Source organism: Mixophyes fleayi, chromosome 8, assembly GCF_038048845.1.
Source record: "Mixophyes fleayi isolate aMixFle1 chromosome 8, aMixFle1.hap1, whole genome shotgun sequence".
Taxonomy (NCBI): Eukaryota; Metazoa; Chordata; class Amphibia; order Anura; family Limnodynastidae; genus Mixophyes; species Mixophyes fleayi.
In genome coordinates this window covers 140787738-140803001 of record NC_134409.1, presented here as the reverse complement: position 1 = coordinate 140803001, position 15264 = coordinate 140787738, and the positions used below count along the sequence as shown (strand labels likewise).

Sequence of the window (15264 nt, the reverse complement as noted above, 5' to 3'; positions counted from 1 at the left end):
CTGGCTTTCGCTACTCACACTATTTCTGGGTCGTCAACAATTACATTTAATGGCACAGAATCAAATACTTATGAGAAATGATAATAAATTTAGCATGTGACACACAGATACATTCTCACACACAAATACATACTTACTTACACACAGATACAATCTTACACACAGATACATTGATACACATAGATACAATCCTACACACAAATACATTGATACACACATATACAATCTTACACACAGATACATTGATACACACAGATACAATCTTATACACAGATACATTGATACACACAGATACATTGATACACACAGATACAATCTTACACACAAATACATTAATACACACAGATACAATCTTACACACAGATACATTCTTAAACACAGATACATTCTTAAACACAGATACATTCTTAAACACAGATACATTAATAACCACAAATACATTGATACACACAGATACAATCTTACACACAGATACATTGATACACACAGATACAATCTTACACACAGATACATTGATACACACAGATACAATCTTACACACAGATACAATCTTACACACAGATACATTGATACACACAGATACAATCTTACACACAGATACATTGATACACACAGATACAATCTTACACACAGATACATTGATACACACAGATACAATCTTACACACAGATACATTGATACACACAGATACAATCTTATACACAGATACATTGATACACACAGATACATTGATACACACAGATACAATCTTACACACAAATACATTAATACACACAGATACAATCTTACACACAGATACATTCTTAAACACAGATACATTAATAACCACAAATACATTGATACACACAGATACAATCTTACACACAGATACATTGATACACACAGATACAATCTTACACACAGATACATTGATACACACAGATACATTGATACACACAGATACATTGATACACACAGATACAATCTTACACACAGATACAATCTTACACACAGATACATTGATACACACAGATACAATCTTACACACAGATACAATCTTACACACAGATACATTGATACACACAGATACAATCTTACACACAGATACATTGATACACACAGATACAATCTTACACACAGATACATTGATACACACAGATACAATCTTACACACAGATACAATCTTACACACAGATACATTCATAACCACAAATACATTGATACACACAGATACAATCTTACACACAGATACAATCTTACACACAGATACATTGATACACACAGATACAATCTTACACACAGATACAATCTTACACACAGATACATTGATACACACAGATACAATCTTACACACAGATACAATCTTACACACAGATACATTGATACACACAGATACAATCTTACATACAGATACATTGATACACACAGATACAATCTTACACACAGATACATTCTTAAACACAGATACAATCTTACACACAGATACATTGATACACACAGATACAATCTTACACACAGATACATTGATACACACAGATACAATCTTACACACAGATACATTGATACACACAGATACAATCTTATACACAGATACATTGATACACACAGATACATTGATACACACAGATACAATCTTACACACAAATACATTAATACACACAGATACAATCTTACACACAGATACATTCTTAAACACAGATACATTAATAACCACAAATACATTGATACACACAGATACAATCTTACACACAGATACATTGATACACACAGATACAATCTTACACACAGATACATTGATACACACAGATACATTGATACACACAGATACAATCTTACACACAGATACAATCTTACACACAGATACATTGATACACACAGATACAATCTTACACACAGATACAATCTTACACACAGATACATTGATACACACAGATACAATCTTACACACAGATACATTGATACACACAGATACAATCTTACACACAGATACATTGATACACACAGATACAATCTTACACACAGATACAATCTTACACACAGATACATTCATAACCACAAATACATTGATACACACAGATACAATCTTACACACAGATACAATCTTACACACAGATACATTGATACACACAGATACAATCTTACACACAGATACAATCTTACACACAGATACATTGATACACACAGATACAATCTTACACACAGATACAATCTTACACACAGATACATTGATACACACAGATACAATCTTACACACAGATACAATCTTACACACAGATACATTGATACACACAGATACAATCTTACACACAGATACAATCTTACACACAGATACATTGATACACACAGATACAATCTTACACACAGATACATTGATACACACAGATACAATCTTACACACAGATACATTCTTAAACACAGATACAATCTTACACACAGATACATTGATACACACAGATACACTCTTACACACAGATACATTGATACACACAGATACAATCTTACACACAGATACATTGATACACACAGATACAATCTTATACACAGATACATTGATACACACAGATACATTGATACACACAGATACAATCTTACACACAAATACATTAATACACAGATACAATCTTACACACAGATACATTCTTAAACACAGATACATTAATAACCACAAATACATTGATACACACAGATACAATCTTACACACAGATACATTGATACACACAGATACAATCTTACACACAGATACATTGATACACACAGATACATTGATACACACAGATACAATCTTACACACAGATACAATCTTACACACAGATACATTGATACACACAGATACAATCTTACACACAGATACAATCTTACACACAGATACATTGATACACACAGATACAATCTTACACACAGATACATTGATACACACAGATACAATCTTACACACAGATACATTGATACACACAGATACAATCTTACACACAGATACAATCTTACACACAGATACATTCATAACCACAAATACATTGATACACACAGATACAATCTTACACACAGATACAATCTTACACACAGATACATTGATACACACAGATACAATCTTACACACAGATACAATCTTACACACAGATACATTGATACACACAGATACAATCTTACACACAGATACATTCTTAAACACAGATACAATCTTACACACAGATACATTGATACACACAGATACAATCTTACACACAGATACATTCTTAAACACAGATACAATCTTACACACAGATACATTGATACACACAGATACAATCTTACACACAGATACATTCTTAAACACAGATACAATCTTACACACAGATACATTGATACACACAGATACATTGATACACACAGATACAATCTTACACACAGATACATTGATACACACAGATACAATCTTACACACAGATACATTGATACACACAGATACATTGATACACACAGATACAATCTTACACACAGATACAATCTTACACACAGATACATTGATACACACAGATACAATCTTACACACAGATACATTGATACACACAGATACATTGATACACACAGATACATTGATACACACAGATACATTGATACACACAGATACAATCTTACACACAGATACATTGATACACACAGATACAATCTTACACACAGATACAATCTTACACACAGATACATTCATAACCACAAATACATTGATACACACAGATACAATCTTACACACAGATACATTGATACACACAGATACAATCTTACATACAGATACATTGATACACACAGATACATTGATACACACAGATACAATCTTACACACAGATACAATCTTACACACAGATACATTGATACACACAGATACATTGATACACACAGATACAATCTTACACACAGATACAATCTTAAACACAGATACATTGATACACACAGATACATTGATACACACAGATACAATCTTACACACAGATACAATGATACACACAGATACATTTTCATTCTTTTCTGTGTTCTGCTGCTAGAAGCATAACATGTAATTCTGACTTTTGTATAGGGATGCGCATTGCAGGTTTCATACATAGAGAATATTTTCTGCCACTGGGATAATGCGTTTGATGGAACAGTGCTGACACAGAGTGGCAAAGTTAAGGAACTACACCGCAGACAGGATTCTCCTTGACCCTACAGAAAATCTGCACAAATTGTGTTTTGGTGGAAGAGGCCGTTTTGCAGATATGTAAAGTTCCAGTGAAACAGGGGCAGGCTGGGCTGGGAGGCTGGGAGGCAGGGGGCAGGAGGCCAGGGGTCCAGGGCTTCCATCAGAAACTGTGGGGCCCAGTACTAATTAAACTGGCAGGGCCCCCCTGCCCATACATGTACCCCTCCCTCTTCGCCATACATGCGCCCCCTATCCCTCATCACAGTAAATGTCCCCCTCCCCCCCCCCAATCACAGTAAATGTCCCCCTCTCCCCTCCCCCCAATGTAAATGTTCCCCTCCCCCCAATCACAGTAAATGTACCCCTCTCCCCTACCCCCAATGTAAATGTTCCCCTCCCCCAATCACAGTAAATGTACCCCTCTCCCCTCCCCCCCAATCACAGTAAATGTACCCCTCTCCCCTACCCCCAATGTAAATGTTCCCCTCCCCCCAATCACAGTAAATGTACCCTTCTCCCCTCCCCCCAGAGTGAATGTCCCCCCCCCACAATTGCATTAAATATGCCCCTCTCACCCCTCCCCAATCACAGTTAATGTCCCCCTCTCCCCTCCCTGCAATCACAGTAAATGTCCCCCTCTTCTATCTGCCCCTCCTCTCCCCTATCAACAGAATACCCAATTAACTTACCTTCTCATCCGTGATGCTGCAGCTCCCGGTCACTGACAGACTGGGAGAGAGGCTTGCAGTGATGACGTCACCGCGCCACGCTCCCAGCCTATCAGAGCCTGGGAGCTGCAACATCACAGAGAAGGGGCGGCACGGTCGGTCAGACTGAGTGGCCCGGACAGTTCAACAAGCCCAGACAGACGGAGAGGTCTGTCCGGGCCCCTCATAGCTGTACTGGCCGTACCCCCATGCAGGGGACATCTGCCCACAGGGTTGGTCCCATAGTGGGCTACCTTGGACTGGGTAATTGGGCCACCTGCATTTTTTTCCTTCCTAATAGGCTGCTGAGTCGAGTCTTGTCTCCAGGGATAAAGTTTGACAGCCCCAGCCCCCCCTGCAGTGAAATAATTGAATTTTGCTTTTCTGCCATTGCTTTATCATTCTACACTGTATTTCTATTTTGCAGAATGTATATTTAATATTTATCATTGTATATTTGCATAGTGCTACCAAATTACACAGCGCTTTCCAGAGAATATTGGATAATTTATATCAGCCCCGGCCCCTTGAAACTTTCAGTCTATATTCACATACACACTTGGGTCAAGTTAACTTATCTGTATATATTGGAGTGTAGGGAGAAACTGGAGCACTGGGAGAGAACACATACAAACACCTGGAGAACATACAAACTCCACACAGATATGGACCTGGTAGGAATCTAGTCCATGGTCCCAGTGCTGTGAGGCAGCATTGCTAGCCACTGTGTCACATTTATAGTCAATGCTGGATGAAGACAATTCATTCTGCTACTCAGGAGAGTCAGCAACTCTCAGATATATTGTAATAATGAGTGGTCAGTTCCATCTGTCTCTCTATTAACAAAGTTGTGGAGTCCCAGTCGGGTCCTGAAACAGAAATGGATCCTGATTCATAGACAGAAAGGATGCTGGTCCTGTGTATTTTGTGCTTCTAATGAACAGGGTTTATCTATTCTGCTGTGGTCACTCTAGAATTAGGGTGAAAATCAGATTTGCTGTGCGGTATTTTTCCTTTAATGATAAATGTGGTTATGCTGCAGTATGCTCAGTGCCATCCAAGTATCTGCAATAAATACAGTGCAAGGTGCATTGCGGTGTCTCAGGTTATCCACACTTTGCATGTATTGCATTCTGAAAGTCACATAATAACTGCAATTGTAAAGAGATATATCTGCTCTCACACAGGGGAAATCATCATATATAATATAAGAAGCAATAAAGTGCACAGTATCTCTCCTCTGTTATAGAACCCCCTCTGGGTGTAGTGGAACCAGTCATTTGTGGGTTATTTGGTGTTCCTGTCTGATGCTGGTGAGATGAGCACCGCAGGAGATCACAATCAATACTCCCAGATACAGCAGCCTGTTCTGCAGCTGTCGAACTTCAACAGATCGTCAGACGCAGGGGATGCTGGGAGCACTGAGTATAAAGCAAATATCAACCATATATTATTATATCAGTTCCAGAAATGTAGGAAGTCTGTATTAAAGAGCCAGTAATGCCACTATCTGACATCATACATATGTAACATATATGTAATATCATATCTTATCATGTAATATGCTCTAACACAGTAATGGACAAGCCCGATACCTCCAAAAGGGCTACACATTACCCTTAATCTCAGTAATAATTTAAACAATACATTAACCACACACACAGCCTCTCTTTCTTCTTTCTCCATCATTTTCTCCAAAAAAGTCTTCAAAATTACATGTACATCCTCACATGTTCTCCAATGCCACATGCCTTTAGATCCCACTTGTACTCAGAATCAGAAACTCCCTGCAGACTTTCTCATGTCACTCAAAACACCCCACATGCCTCTCAGAACCACCCACATAACCCCACTCCATTCAAAATCAGGAATCACAGTTTTGTCTGCAGAGGAAGAAAAGAGTTCATGTGGTGCTGACTGCACCATCTCCTCCTCCTGCAGTGTGCGGTCATGTGACGCTGACTGCGCCTTCTCCTCCTCCTGCAGTGTGCGGTCATGTGGTGCTGACTGCGCCTTCTCCTCCTCCTGCAGTGTGCGGTCATGTGACGCTGACTACGCCTTCTCCTCCTCCTGCAGTGTGCGGTCATGTGGTGCTGACTGCGCCTTCTCCTCCTCCTGCAGTGTGCGGTCATGTGGTGCTGACTGCGCCTTCTCCTCCTCCTGCAGTGTGCGGTCATGTGGTGCTGACTGCGCCTTCTCCTCCTCCTGCAGTGTGCGGTCATGTGGTGCTGACTGCGCCTTCTCCTCCTCCTGCAGTGTGCGGTCATGTGGTGCTGACTGCGCCTTCTCCTCCTCCTGCAGTGTGCGGTCATGTGGTGCTGACTGCGCCTTCTCCTCCTCCTGCAGTGTGCGGTCATGTGGTGCTGACTGCGCCTTCTCCTCCTCCTGCAGTGTGCGGTCATGTGGTGCTGACTGCGCCTTCTCCTCTTCCTGCAGTGTGCGGTCATGTGGTGCTGACTGCGCCTTCTCCTCCTCCTGCAGTGTGTGGTCATGTGGTGCTGACTGCGCCTTCTCCTCCTCCTGCAGTGTGTGGTCATGTGGTGCTGACTGCGCCTTCTCCTCCTCCTGCAGTGTGTGGTCATGTGGTGCTGACTGCGCTTTCTCCTTCTCCTGCAGTGTGCGGTCATGTGGTGCTGACTGCGCCTTCTCCTCCTCCTGCAGTGTGCGGTCATGTGGTGCTGACTGCGCCTTCTCCTCCTCCTGCAGTGTGCGGTCATGTGGTGCTGACTGCGCCTTCTCCTCCTCCTGCAGTGTGCGGTCATATGGTGCTGACTGCGCCTTCTCCTCCTCCTGCAGTGTGTGTTCATGTGGTGCTGACTGCGCCTTCTCCCCCTCCTGTGGTATGCGGTCATGTGGTGCTGACTGCACCTTCTCCTCCTCCTGCAGTGTGCGGTCATGTGGTGCTGACTGCGCCTTCTCCCCCTCCTGCAGTGTGCGGTCATGTGGTGCTGACTGCGCCATCTCCCCCTCCTGTGGTATGCGGTCATGTGCCGCTGATTGCGCCTTCTCCCCCTCCTGTGGTATGCGGTCATGTGCCGCTGACTGCGCCTTCTCCCCCTCCTGTGGTTTGCGGCCATGTGCCGCTGACTGCGCCTTCTCCTCCTGCAGTGTGCGGTCATGGGCCGCTGACTGCGCCTTCTCCCCCTCCTGCAGTGTGTGGTCATGTGGTGCTGACTGCGCCTTCTCCTCCTCCTGCAGTGTGCGGTCATGTGCCGCTGACTGCGCCTTCTCCCCCTCCTGTGGTTTGCGTCATGTGCCGCTGACTGCGCCTTCTCCTCCTCCTGCAGTGTGTGGTCATGTGGTGCTGACTGCGCCTTCTCCTCCTCCTGCAGTGTGCGGTCATGTGCCGCTGACTGCGCCTTCTCCCCCTCCTGTGGTATGCGGTCATGTGGTGCTGACTGCGCTTTCTCCTCCTCCTGCAGTGTGCGGTCATGTGGTGCTGACTGCGCCTTCTCCTCCTCCTGCAGTGTGCGGTCATGTGCCGCTGACTGCGCCTTCTCCCCCTCCTGTGGTTTGCGGTCATGTGCCGCTGACTGCGCCTTCTCCCCCTCCTGTGGTATGCGGTCATGTGGTGCTGACTGCACTTTCTCCTCCTCCTGCAGTGTGCGGTCATGTGCCGCTGACTGCGCCTTCTCCCCCTCCTGTGGTATGCGGTCATGTGGTGCTGACTGCACTTTCTCCTCCTCCTGCAGTGTGCGGTCATATGGTGCTGACTGCGCCTTCTCCTCCTCCTGCAGTGTGCGGTCATAGGGTGCTGACTGCGCCTTCTCCTCCTCCTGCAGTTTGCGGTCATGTGGTGCTGACTACTACTTCTCCTCCTCCTGCAGTGTGCGGTCATGTGCCGCTGACTGCGCCTTCTCCCCCTCCTGTGGTTTGCGGTCATGTGCCGCTGACTGCGCCTTCTCCTCCTCCTGCAGTGTGCGGTCATGTGCCGCTGACTGCGCCTTCTCCCCCTCCTGTGGTTTGCGGTCATGTGCCGCTGACTGCGCCTTCTCCCCCTCCTGTGGTATGCGGTCATGTGGTGCTGACTGCACTTTCTCCTCCTCCTGCAGTGTGCGGTCATGTGCCGCTGACTGCGCCTTCTCCCCCTCCTGTGGTTTGCGGTCATGTGCCGCTGACTGCGCCTTCTCCCCCTCCTGCAGTGTGCGGTCATGTGACGCTGACTGCACTTTCTCCTCCTCCTGCAGTGTGCGGTCATATGGTGCTGGCTGCGCCTTCTCCTCCTCCTGCAGTGTGCGGTCATAGGGTGCTGACTGCGCCTTCTCCTCCTCCTGCAGTTTGCGGTCATGTGGTGCTGACTGCGCCTTCTCCTCCTCCTGCAGTGTGCGGTCATGTGCCGCTGACTGCGCCTTCTCCCCCTCCTGTGGTATGCGGTCATGTGGTGCTGACTGCACTTTCTCCTCCTCCTGCAGTGTGCGGTCATGTGCCGCTGACTGCGCCTTCTCCCCCTCCTGTGGTTTGCGGTCATGTGCCGCTGACTGCGCCTTCTCCCCCTCCTGCAGTGTGCGGTCATGTGACGCTGACTGCACTTTCTCCTCCTCCTGCAGTGTGCGGTCATATGGTGCTGACTGCGCCTTCTCCTCCTCCTGCAGTGTGCGGTCATAGGGTGCTGACTGCGCCTTCTCCTCCTCCTGCAGTTTGCGGTCATGTGGTGCTGACTGCGCCTTCTCCTCCTCCTGCAGTGTGCGGTCATGTGCCGCTGACTGCGCCTTCTCCCCCTCCTGTGGTTTGCGGTCATGTGCCGCTGACTGCGCCTTCTCCTCCTCCTGCAGTGTGCGGTCATGTGCCGCTGACTGCGCCTTCTCCCCCTCCTGTGGTTTGCGGTCATGTGCCGCTGACTGCGCCTTCTCCCCCTCCTGTGGTATGCGGTCATGTGGTGCTGACTGCACTTTCTCCTCCTCCTGCAGTGTGCGGTCATGTGCCGCTGACTGCGCCTTCTCCCCCTCCTGTGGTTTGCGGTCATGTGCCGCTGACTGCGCCTTCTCCCCCTCCTGCAGTGTGCGGTCATGTGACGCTGACTGCACTTTCTCCTCCTCCTGCAGTGTGCGGTCATATGGTGCTGGCTGCGCCTTCTCCTCCTCCTGCAGTGTGCGGTCATAGGGTGCTGACTGCGCCTTCTCCTCCTCCTGCAGTTTGCGGTCATGTGGTGCTGACTGCGCCTTCTCCTCCTCCTGCAGTGTGCGGTCATGTGCCGCTGACTGCGCCTTCTCCCCCTCCTGTGGTTTGCGGTCATGTGCCGCTGACTGCGCCTTCTCCCCCTCCTGCAGTGTGCGGTCATGTGACGCTGACTGCGCCTTCTCCTCCTCCTGCAGTGTGCGGTCACGTGCCGCTAACTGCGCCTTCTCCCCCTCCTGCAGTGTGCGGTCATGTGCCGCTGACTGCGCCTTCTCCCCCTCCTGCAGTGTGCGGTCATGTGCCGCTTACTGCGCCTTCTCCCCCTCCTGCAGTGTGCGGTCATGTGCCGCTGACTGCGCCTTCTCCTCCTCCTGCAGTGTGCGGTCATGTGACACTGACTGCGCCTTCTCCTCCTCCTGCAGTGTGCGGTCATGTGCCGCTGACTGCGCTTTCTCCCCCTCCTGTGGTTTGCGGCCATGTGCCGCTGACTGCGCCTTCTCCTCCTCCTGCAGTGTGCGGTCATGGGCCGCTGACTGCGCCTTCTCCCCCTCCTGCAGTGTGTGGTCATGTGGTGCTGACTGCGCCTTCTCCTCCTCCTGCAGTGTGCGGTCATGTGCCGCTGACTGCGCCTTCTCCCCCTCCTGTGGTTTGCGTCATGTGCCGCTGACTGCGCCTTCTCCTCCTCCTGCAGTGTGTGGTCATGTGGTGCTGACTGCGCCTTCTCCTCCTCCTGCAGTGTGCGGTCATGTGCCGCTGACTGCGCCTTCTCCCCCTCCTGTGGTATGCGGTCATGTGGTGCTGACTGCGCTTTCTCCTCCTCCTGCAGTGTGCGGTCATGTGGTGCTGACTGCGCCTTCTCCTCCTCCTGCAGTGTGCGGTCATGTGCCGCTGACTGCGCCTTCTCCCCCTCCTGTGGTTTGCGGTCATGTGCCGCTGACTGCGCCTTCTCCCCCTCCTGTGGTATGCGGTCATGTGGTGCTGACTGCACTTTCTCCTCCTCCTGCAGTGTGCGGTCATGTGCCGCTGACTGCGCCTTCTCCCCCTCCTGTGGTTTGCGGTCATGTGCCGCTGACTGCGCCTTCTCCCCCTCCTGTGGTTTGCGGTCATGTGCCGCTGACTGCGCCTTCTCCCCCTCCTGCAGTGTGCGGTCATGTGACGCTGACTGCACTTTCTCCTCCTCCTGCAGTGTGCGGTCATATGGTGCTGACTGCGCCTTCTCCTCCTCCTGCAGTGTGCGGTCATAGGGTGCTGACTGCGCCTTCTCCTCCTCCTGCAGTTTGCGGTCATGTGGTGCTGACTGCGCCTTCTCCTCCTCCTGCAGTGTGCGGTCATGTGCCGCTGACTGCGCCTTCTCCCCCTCCTGTGGTTTGCGGTCATGTGCCGCTGACTGCGCCTTCTCCCCCTCCTGCAGTGTGCGGTCATGTGACACTGACTGCGCCTTCTCCTCCTCCTGCAGTGTGCGGTCACGTGCCGCTAACTGCGCCTTCTCCCCCTCCTGCAGTGTGCGGTCATGTGCCGCTGACTGCGCCTTCTCCCCCTCCTGCAGTGTGCGGTCATGTGCCGCTTACTGCGCCTTCTCCCCCTCCTGCAGTGTGCGGTCATGTGCCGCTGACTGCGCCTTCTCCTCCTCCTGCAGTGTGCGGTCATGTGACACTGACTGCGCCTTCTCCTCCTCCTGCAGTGTGCGGTCATGTGCCGCTGACTGCGCCTTCTCCTCCTCCTGCAGTGTGCGGTCATGTGGTGCTGACTGCGCTTTCTTCTCCTATTGGTCTGGTCGCCTGGGGTTAAACACTTCTGTTTCTTGAGGAATTTATTAAAGCTGCCTTCATTTCCGCTCCAGTCCTTAGACACCCTGACCCAGGACTTCCGTTCATTGTGGAGGTGGACGCTTCGGATGTCGGTGCTGGTGCCATTCTCTCTCAGAAAGACCCACAGAGTAAAAAGTTACATCCTTGTGCGTTTTTCTCTAGTAAGTTTCTGTCTGCTGAATGTAATTATGATGTCGGAAACCGTGAATTATTGGCCATTAAGTTGGCATTGGAGGAATGGCAACATTGGTTGGAGGGAGCTGCACACACCATTACCATCTTCACAGACCATAAAAACCTCCAATATATTCAGACTGCAAAAACTCTGAATCCCAGGCAGGCCCGCTGGGCCCTATTCTTCACCAGATTTAGGTTCATCATTACATTTCGTCCAGGTTCAAAAAATATTAAGGCTGATTCTTTGTCCCGAAGTTTTTTGGCCCATCATCCTCAGTCTCCTGACTCGCGGTCTATTGTTCCTTCAACTTCAATTCCACAATACACACATCCCCGTTCTTCTGCAACCTCGGATTTCACCCGAAATCCAACTGTTTCTCTACTGCTGTTCCCAGTGGGGATTCTGGAACACCTGCTTTTACGGCCAGGTTGAGATCTTTCTGGAAAAAGGGGCACTCTGCACTAGGTCAAGCCTCCCAAAAATCCAAGGCTTTCGCTGACCGCCATCGTGTGCCATGTTCTCTGAAAGTGGGGGATCGGGTTTGGTTGTCCACACGGAACATCAAGTTGAGGCAACCTTGCAGGACACTGGGGCCCCGATACATTGGACCATTTTCAATTGAGAAAAAGATAAATCCAGTGGCATTCAGGCTGAAACTCCCACCTTCTTTAAAAATACCCTAGACATTCCATTGTTCGCTTCTAAAGAAAGCCGTTGCTCCCAGCAGATTCAGTCAGCCTTCCTCTAGCAGGCCTCGGCCTTTGGTTGAGAATGGAGACCAGGAATACGTCATTGAAAGAATCCTTGACTCAAGGAGGGTTCAAGGCCAAGTTCAGTTCCTGGTGCACTGGAAGGGTTATGGCTCTGCGGAGCGATGTTGGATACCGCGGAGGCGTCTCCATGCTTGGAAACTCATTAAAGAATTTTTCAGGAAATTTCCCACTAAACCTGGGTGTCGGGGTTCCTTAACCCCTCCTCAAGGGGGGGTACTGTCACGAGCCGCGGCGGTACTCACAGCCGCCGCGGCTCGCTTCCCGTGCGCCCTGGCGTCCCGGCCGTCACCTTGACGACCGGGACGTCATTTCCAGTTCCTGCCCGGCCGTTGCCAAGGACAACCCGAAGGACAGTTGTTATTTTCAGCATATGTTGGGACAGTGCTGAATCGCAAATCTGAAAAGGGGCGGAGTTTGCCCACAAATGGGTGGGGCTTCATGCCAAATTTGTCTTATTTTGCCTCAGTTTTGCATGTAGGGAGTGCTGTCTTCCAGCTTTGTGTTTTCTTTGTAATATTTGCAGTCATTTAAACACATGGCCACAGCCACCAATGATGTCATACTGTGCTCTAATGATACTGTCACGAGCCGCGGCGGTACTCATAGCCGCCACGGCTCGCTTCCTGTGCTCTCTGGCGTCCCGGCCGTCATCTTGACGACCGGGACGTCATTTCCAGTTCCTGCCCGGCTGTTGCCAAGGCAACGGTCGGACGCTTCTCATCTGGCGCTGCGTCCCGGCGGTACTAGTAGCCAGGCGCATGCGCGCAAATTAACATAGCCTGTGGGCTGATTAATTTAATTAGTATAGGGGCTGTGTGAGACTCAGAGCTAGGCTCTGATTGGTGGCCTTTGGTATTTAGGGCAGTAAGGTCTGCAGCCTCACTGCCGGTTATAGCGTTCTGTCCTCAGTTCTGCTGCCTGCTTGTTCTCTCTGTTGGTTATTGCTACCTTGGATTGACTACCCGTGTTTTGACCTTTGCTTGTTCCTGGACCTTTGAACCTTCGCTTCTGACCCTGACCTTTTTGCCTGGATTCCGGATTTTGCTTCTTTTGCCTGTGTGTCTGACCCTTCGCTTGTCCCTGGATTTTGTACCTGTGCTAGTGACCTTTGACCTTGGATTCCCTCTTCACTACAGCCCGCCAATCACTCCACTCCTGGGTGCTCCTTTAAGTCAGTATACGTTACTCAACCCTCAGCCAAGTCTGTCCCCACCACTAGGGGCTCCAGCGAACACCGGGCCTTCAGAGTAGTCCCCGAGTTTCACTGTACCGTCTTGGGAGTTCCTAACAGATACAACACATATCCACTAGACCATGCTCCCGATCCAATGTATTGTGACAGGATTATAAACTGCAATAAGATTGACAGAAGAGCTCTGGGAGTAGAATAATTAATTATGGGGAGAAGGAAACAATGGCACCTTTACTGTACTGTATCAAGATCTGCCAGCAGACATACAAACACCATCACAGAGAGACTAGACAGAGACCTGTACTAGGAATATTCCTCTATATTAATCTCTGAATATTTACATTAGACATACACAAGCAGCTTTGTAATTCTTTGTACTGAAAGATACTGAATATCCAGCATTGCCAATCGCTAGAAATCATTTTATAAAATATATTTAACATCAACATTTAGTGCTGACTTTTTATTTATGTACATCTGGTACATTTAACATGTGAAAGCAGAACATATTGTGGTCTGAAAAACATAGTTAATATCATTATTTAGACTGCAAATCAGTGGTGACTGTAACCAGTGCGAGAATTGGTGTAAATTATTTCCTAAAGTGTGCTGGAAATATCACTGCATTGGGGTAAAACACACCGGAAGAAGAGTGATTAAATGATGCAGACAGGAGGACGCTGTGTTTAGAAAGGTCAATCATACCTTCAGGTTAATGTATATTCTGTGCAGAGATCACAACATACCCCAGGGAAAGATGCAGATTGTGACTCAGCTTACTGATTGTTGTAAGTGCACAGCAAATGCTGCTATTGTCATGTAAATCTTTCCTCTATCTGGGGCAATCCTTGCTAGGAAGATTAATAGCCTCTGCGAGAGGTTTCTACTCTGTCATCACCACAATAAAAGGACAATAGGACAAGAGGTGCCTTGTACATTATAATGAGGCCTTTCAGTGTTTGTATCCACCCTGTCCGCAGGATAGCTGCAGGGCCGTAACTAGGGCTGTACGGGAGGGGCGACCGCCAAGGGCGCAACGCTGAAGGGGGCGCAGTTTATGAATATTTTAGGTTAATTTTGGTTAAAATTGATGACTAGGGGGGAACAGAAGTTTTCCTTCTCGCCCCAGGCGCTAACATTTTAAATTACGGTTTTGGATAGCTATGTGCATTACCCATCATTTTATTCCCATTTACAAGTGGATTCTTCACCTAGTTGTATAATTTATTCCTAAACTGGATACAGAACAGGAACCAGGAATTGCAAATTTACATTAAAAAAAACCACACGTAACTTGTACGCTAGGTATTCAAATATAAGCAAATCTCAAGAAACGCTTCCATGTGAATCTGGGTATA

General features: G+C 47.9%; 2 protein-coding genes across 6 annotated transcripts in view; one reads left to right on the top strand and one right to left on the bottom strand.

Moving 5' to 3' along the window:
* CAMKV (CaM kinase like vesicle associated) overlaps nucleotides 1–15264 on the top strand; it is a 60021-nt gene that overhangs the window by 33327 nt on the left and 11430 nt on the right. The gene's annotated exons all lie outside the window — the stretch shown is intronic.
* LOC142099920 (uncharacterized) overlaps nucleotides 1–15264 on the bottom strand; it is a 263337-nt gene that overhangs the window by 241162 nt on the left and 6911 nt on the right. The gene's annotated exons all lie outside the window — the stretch shown is intronic.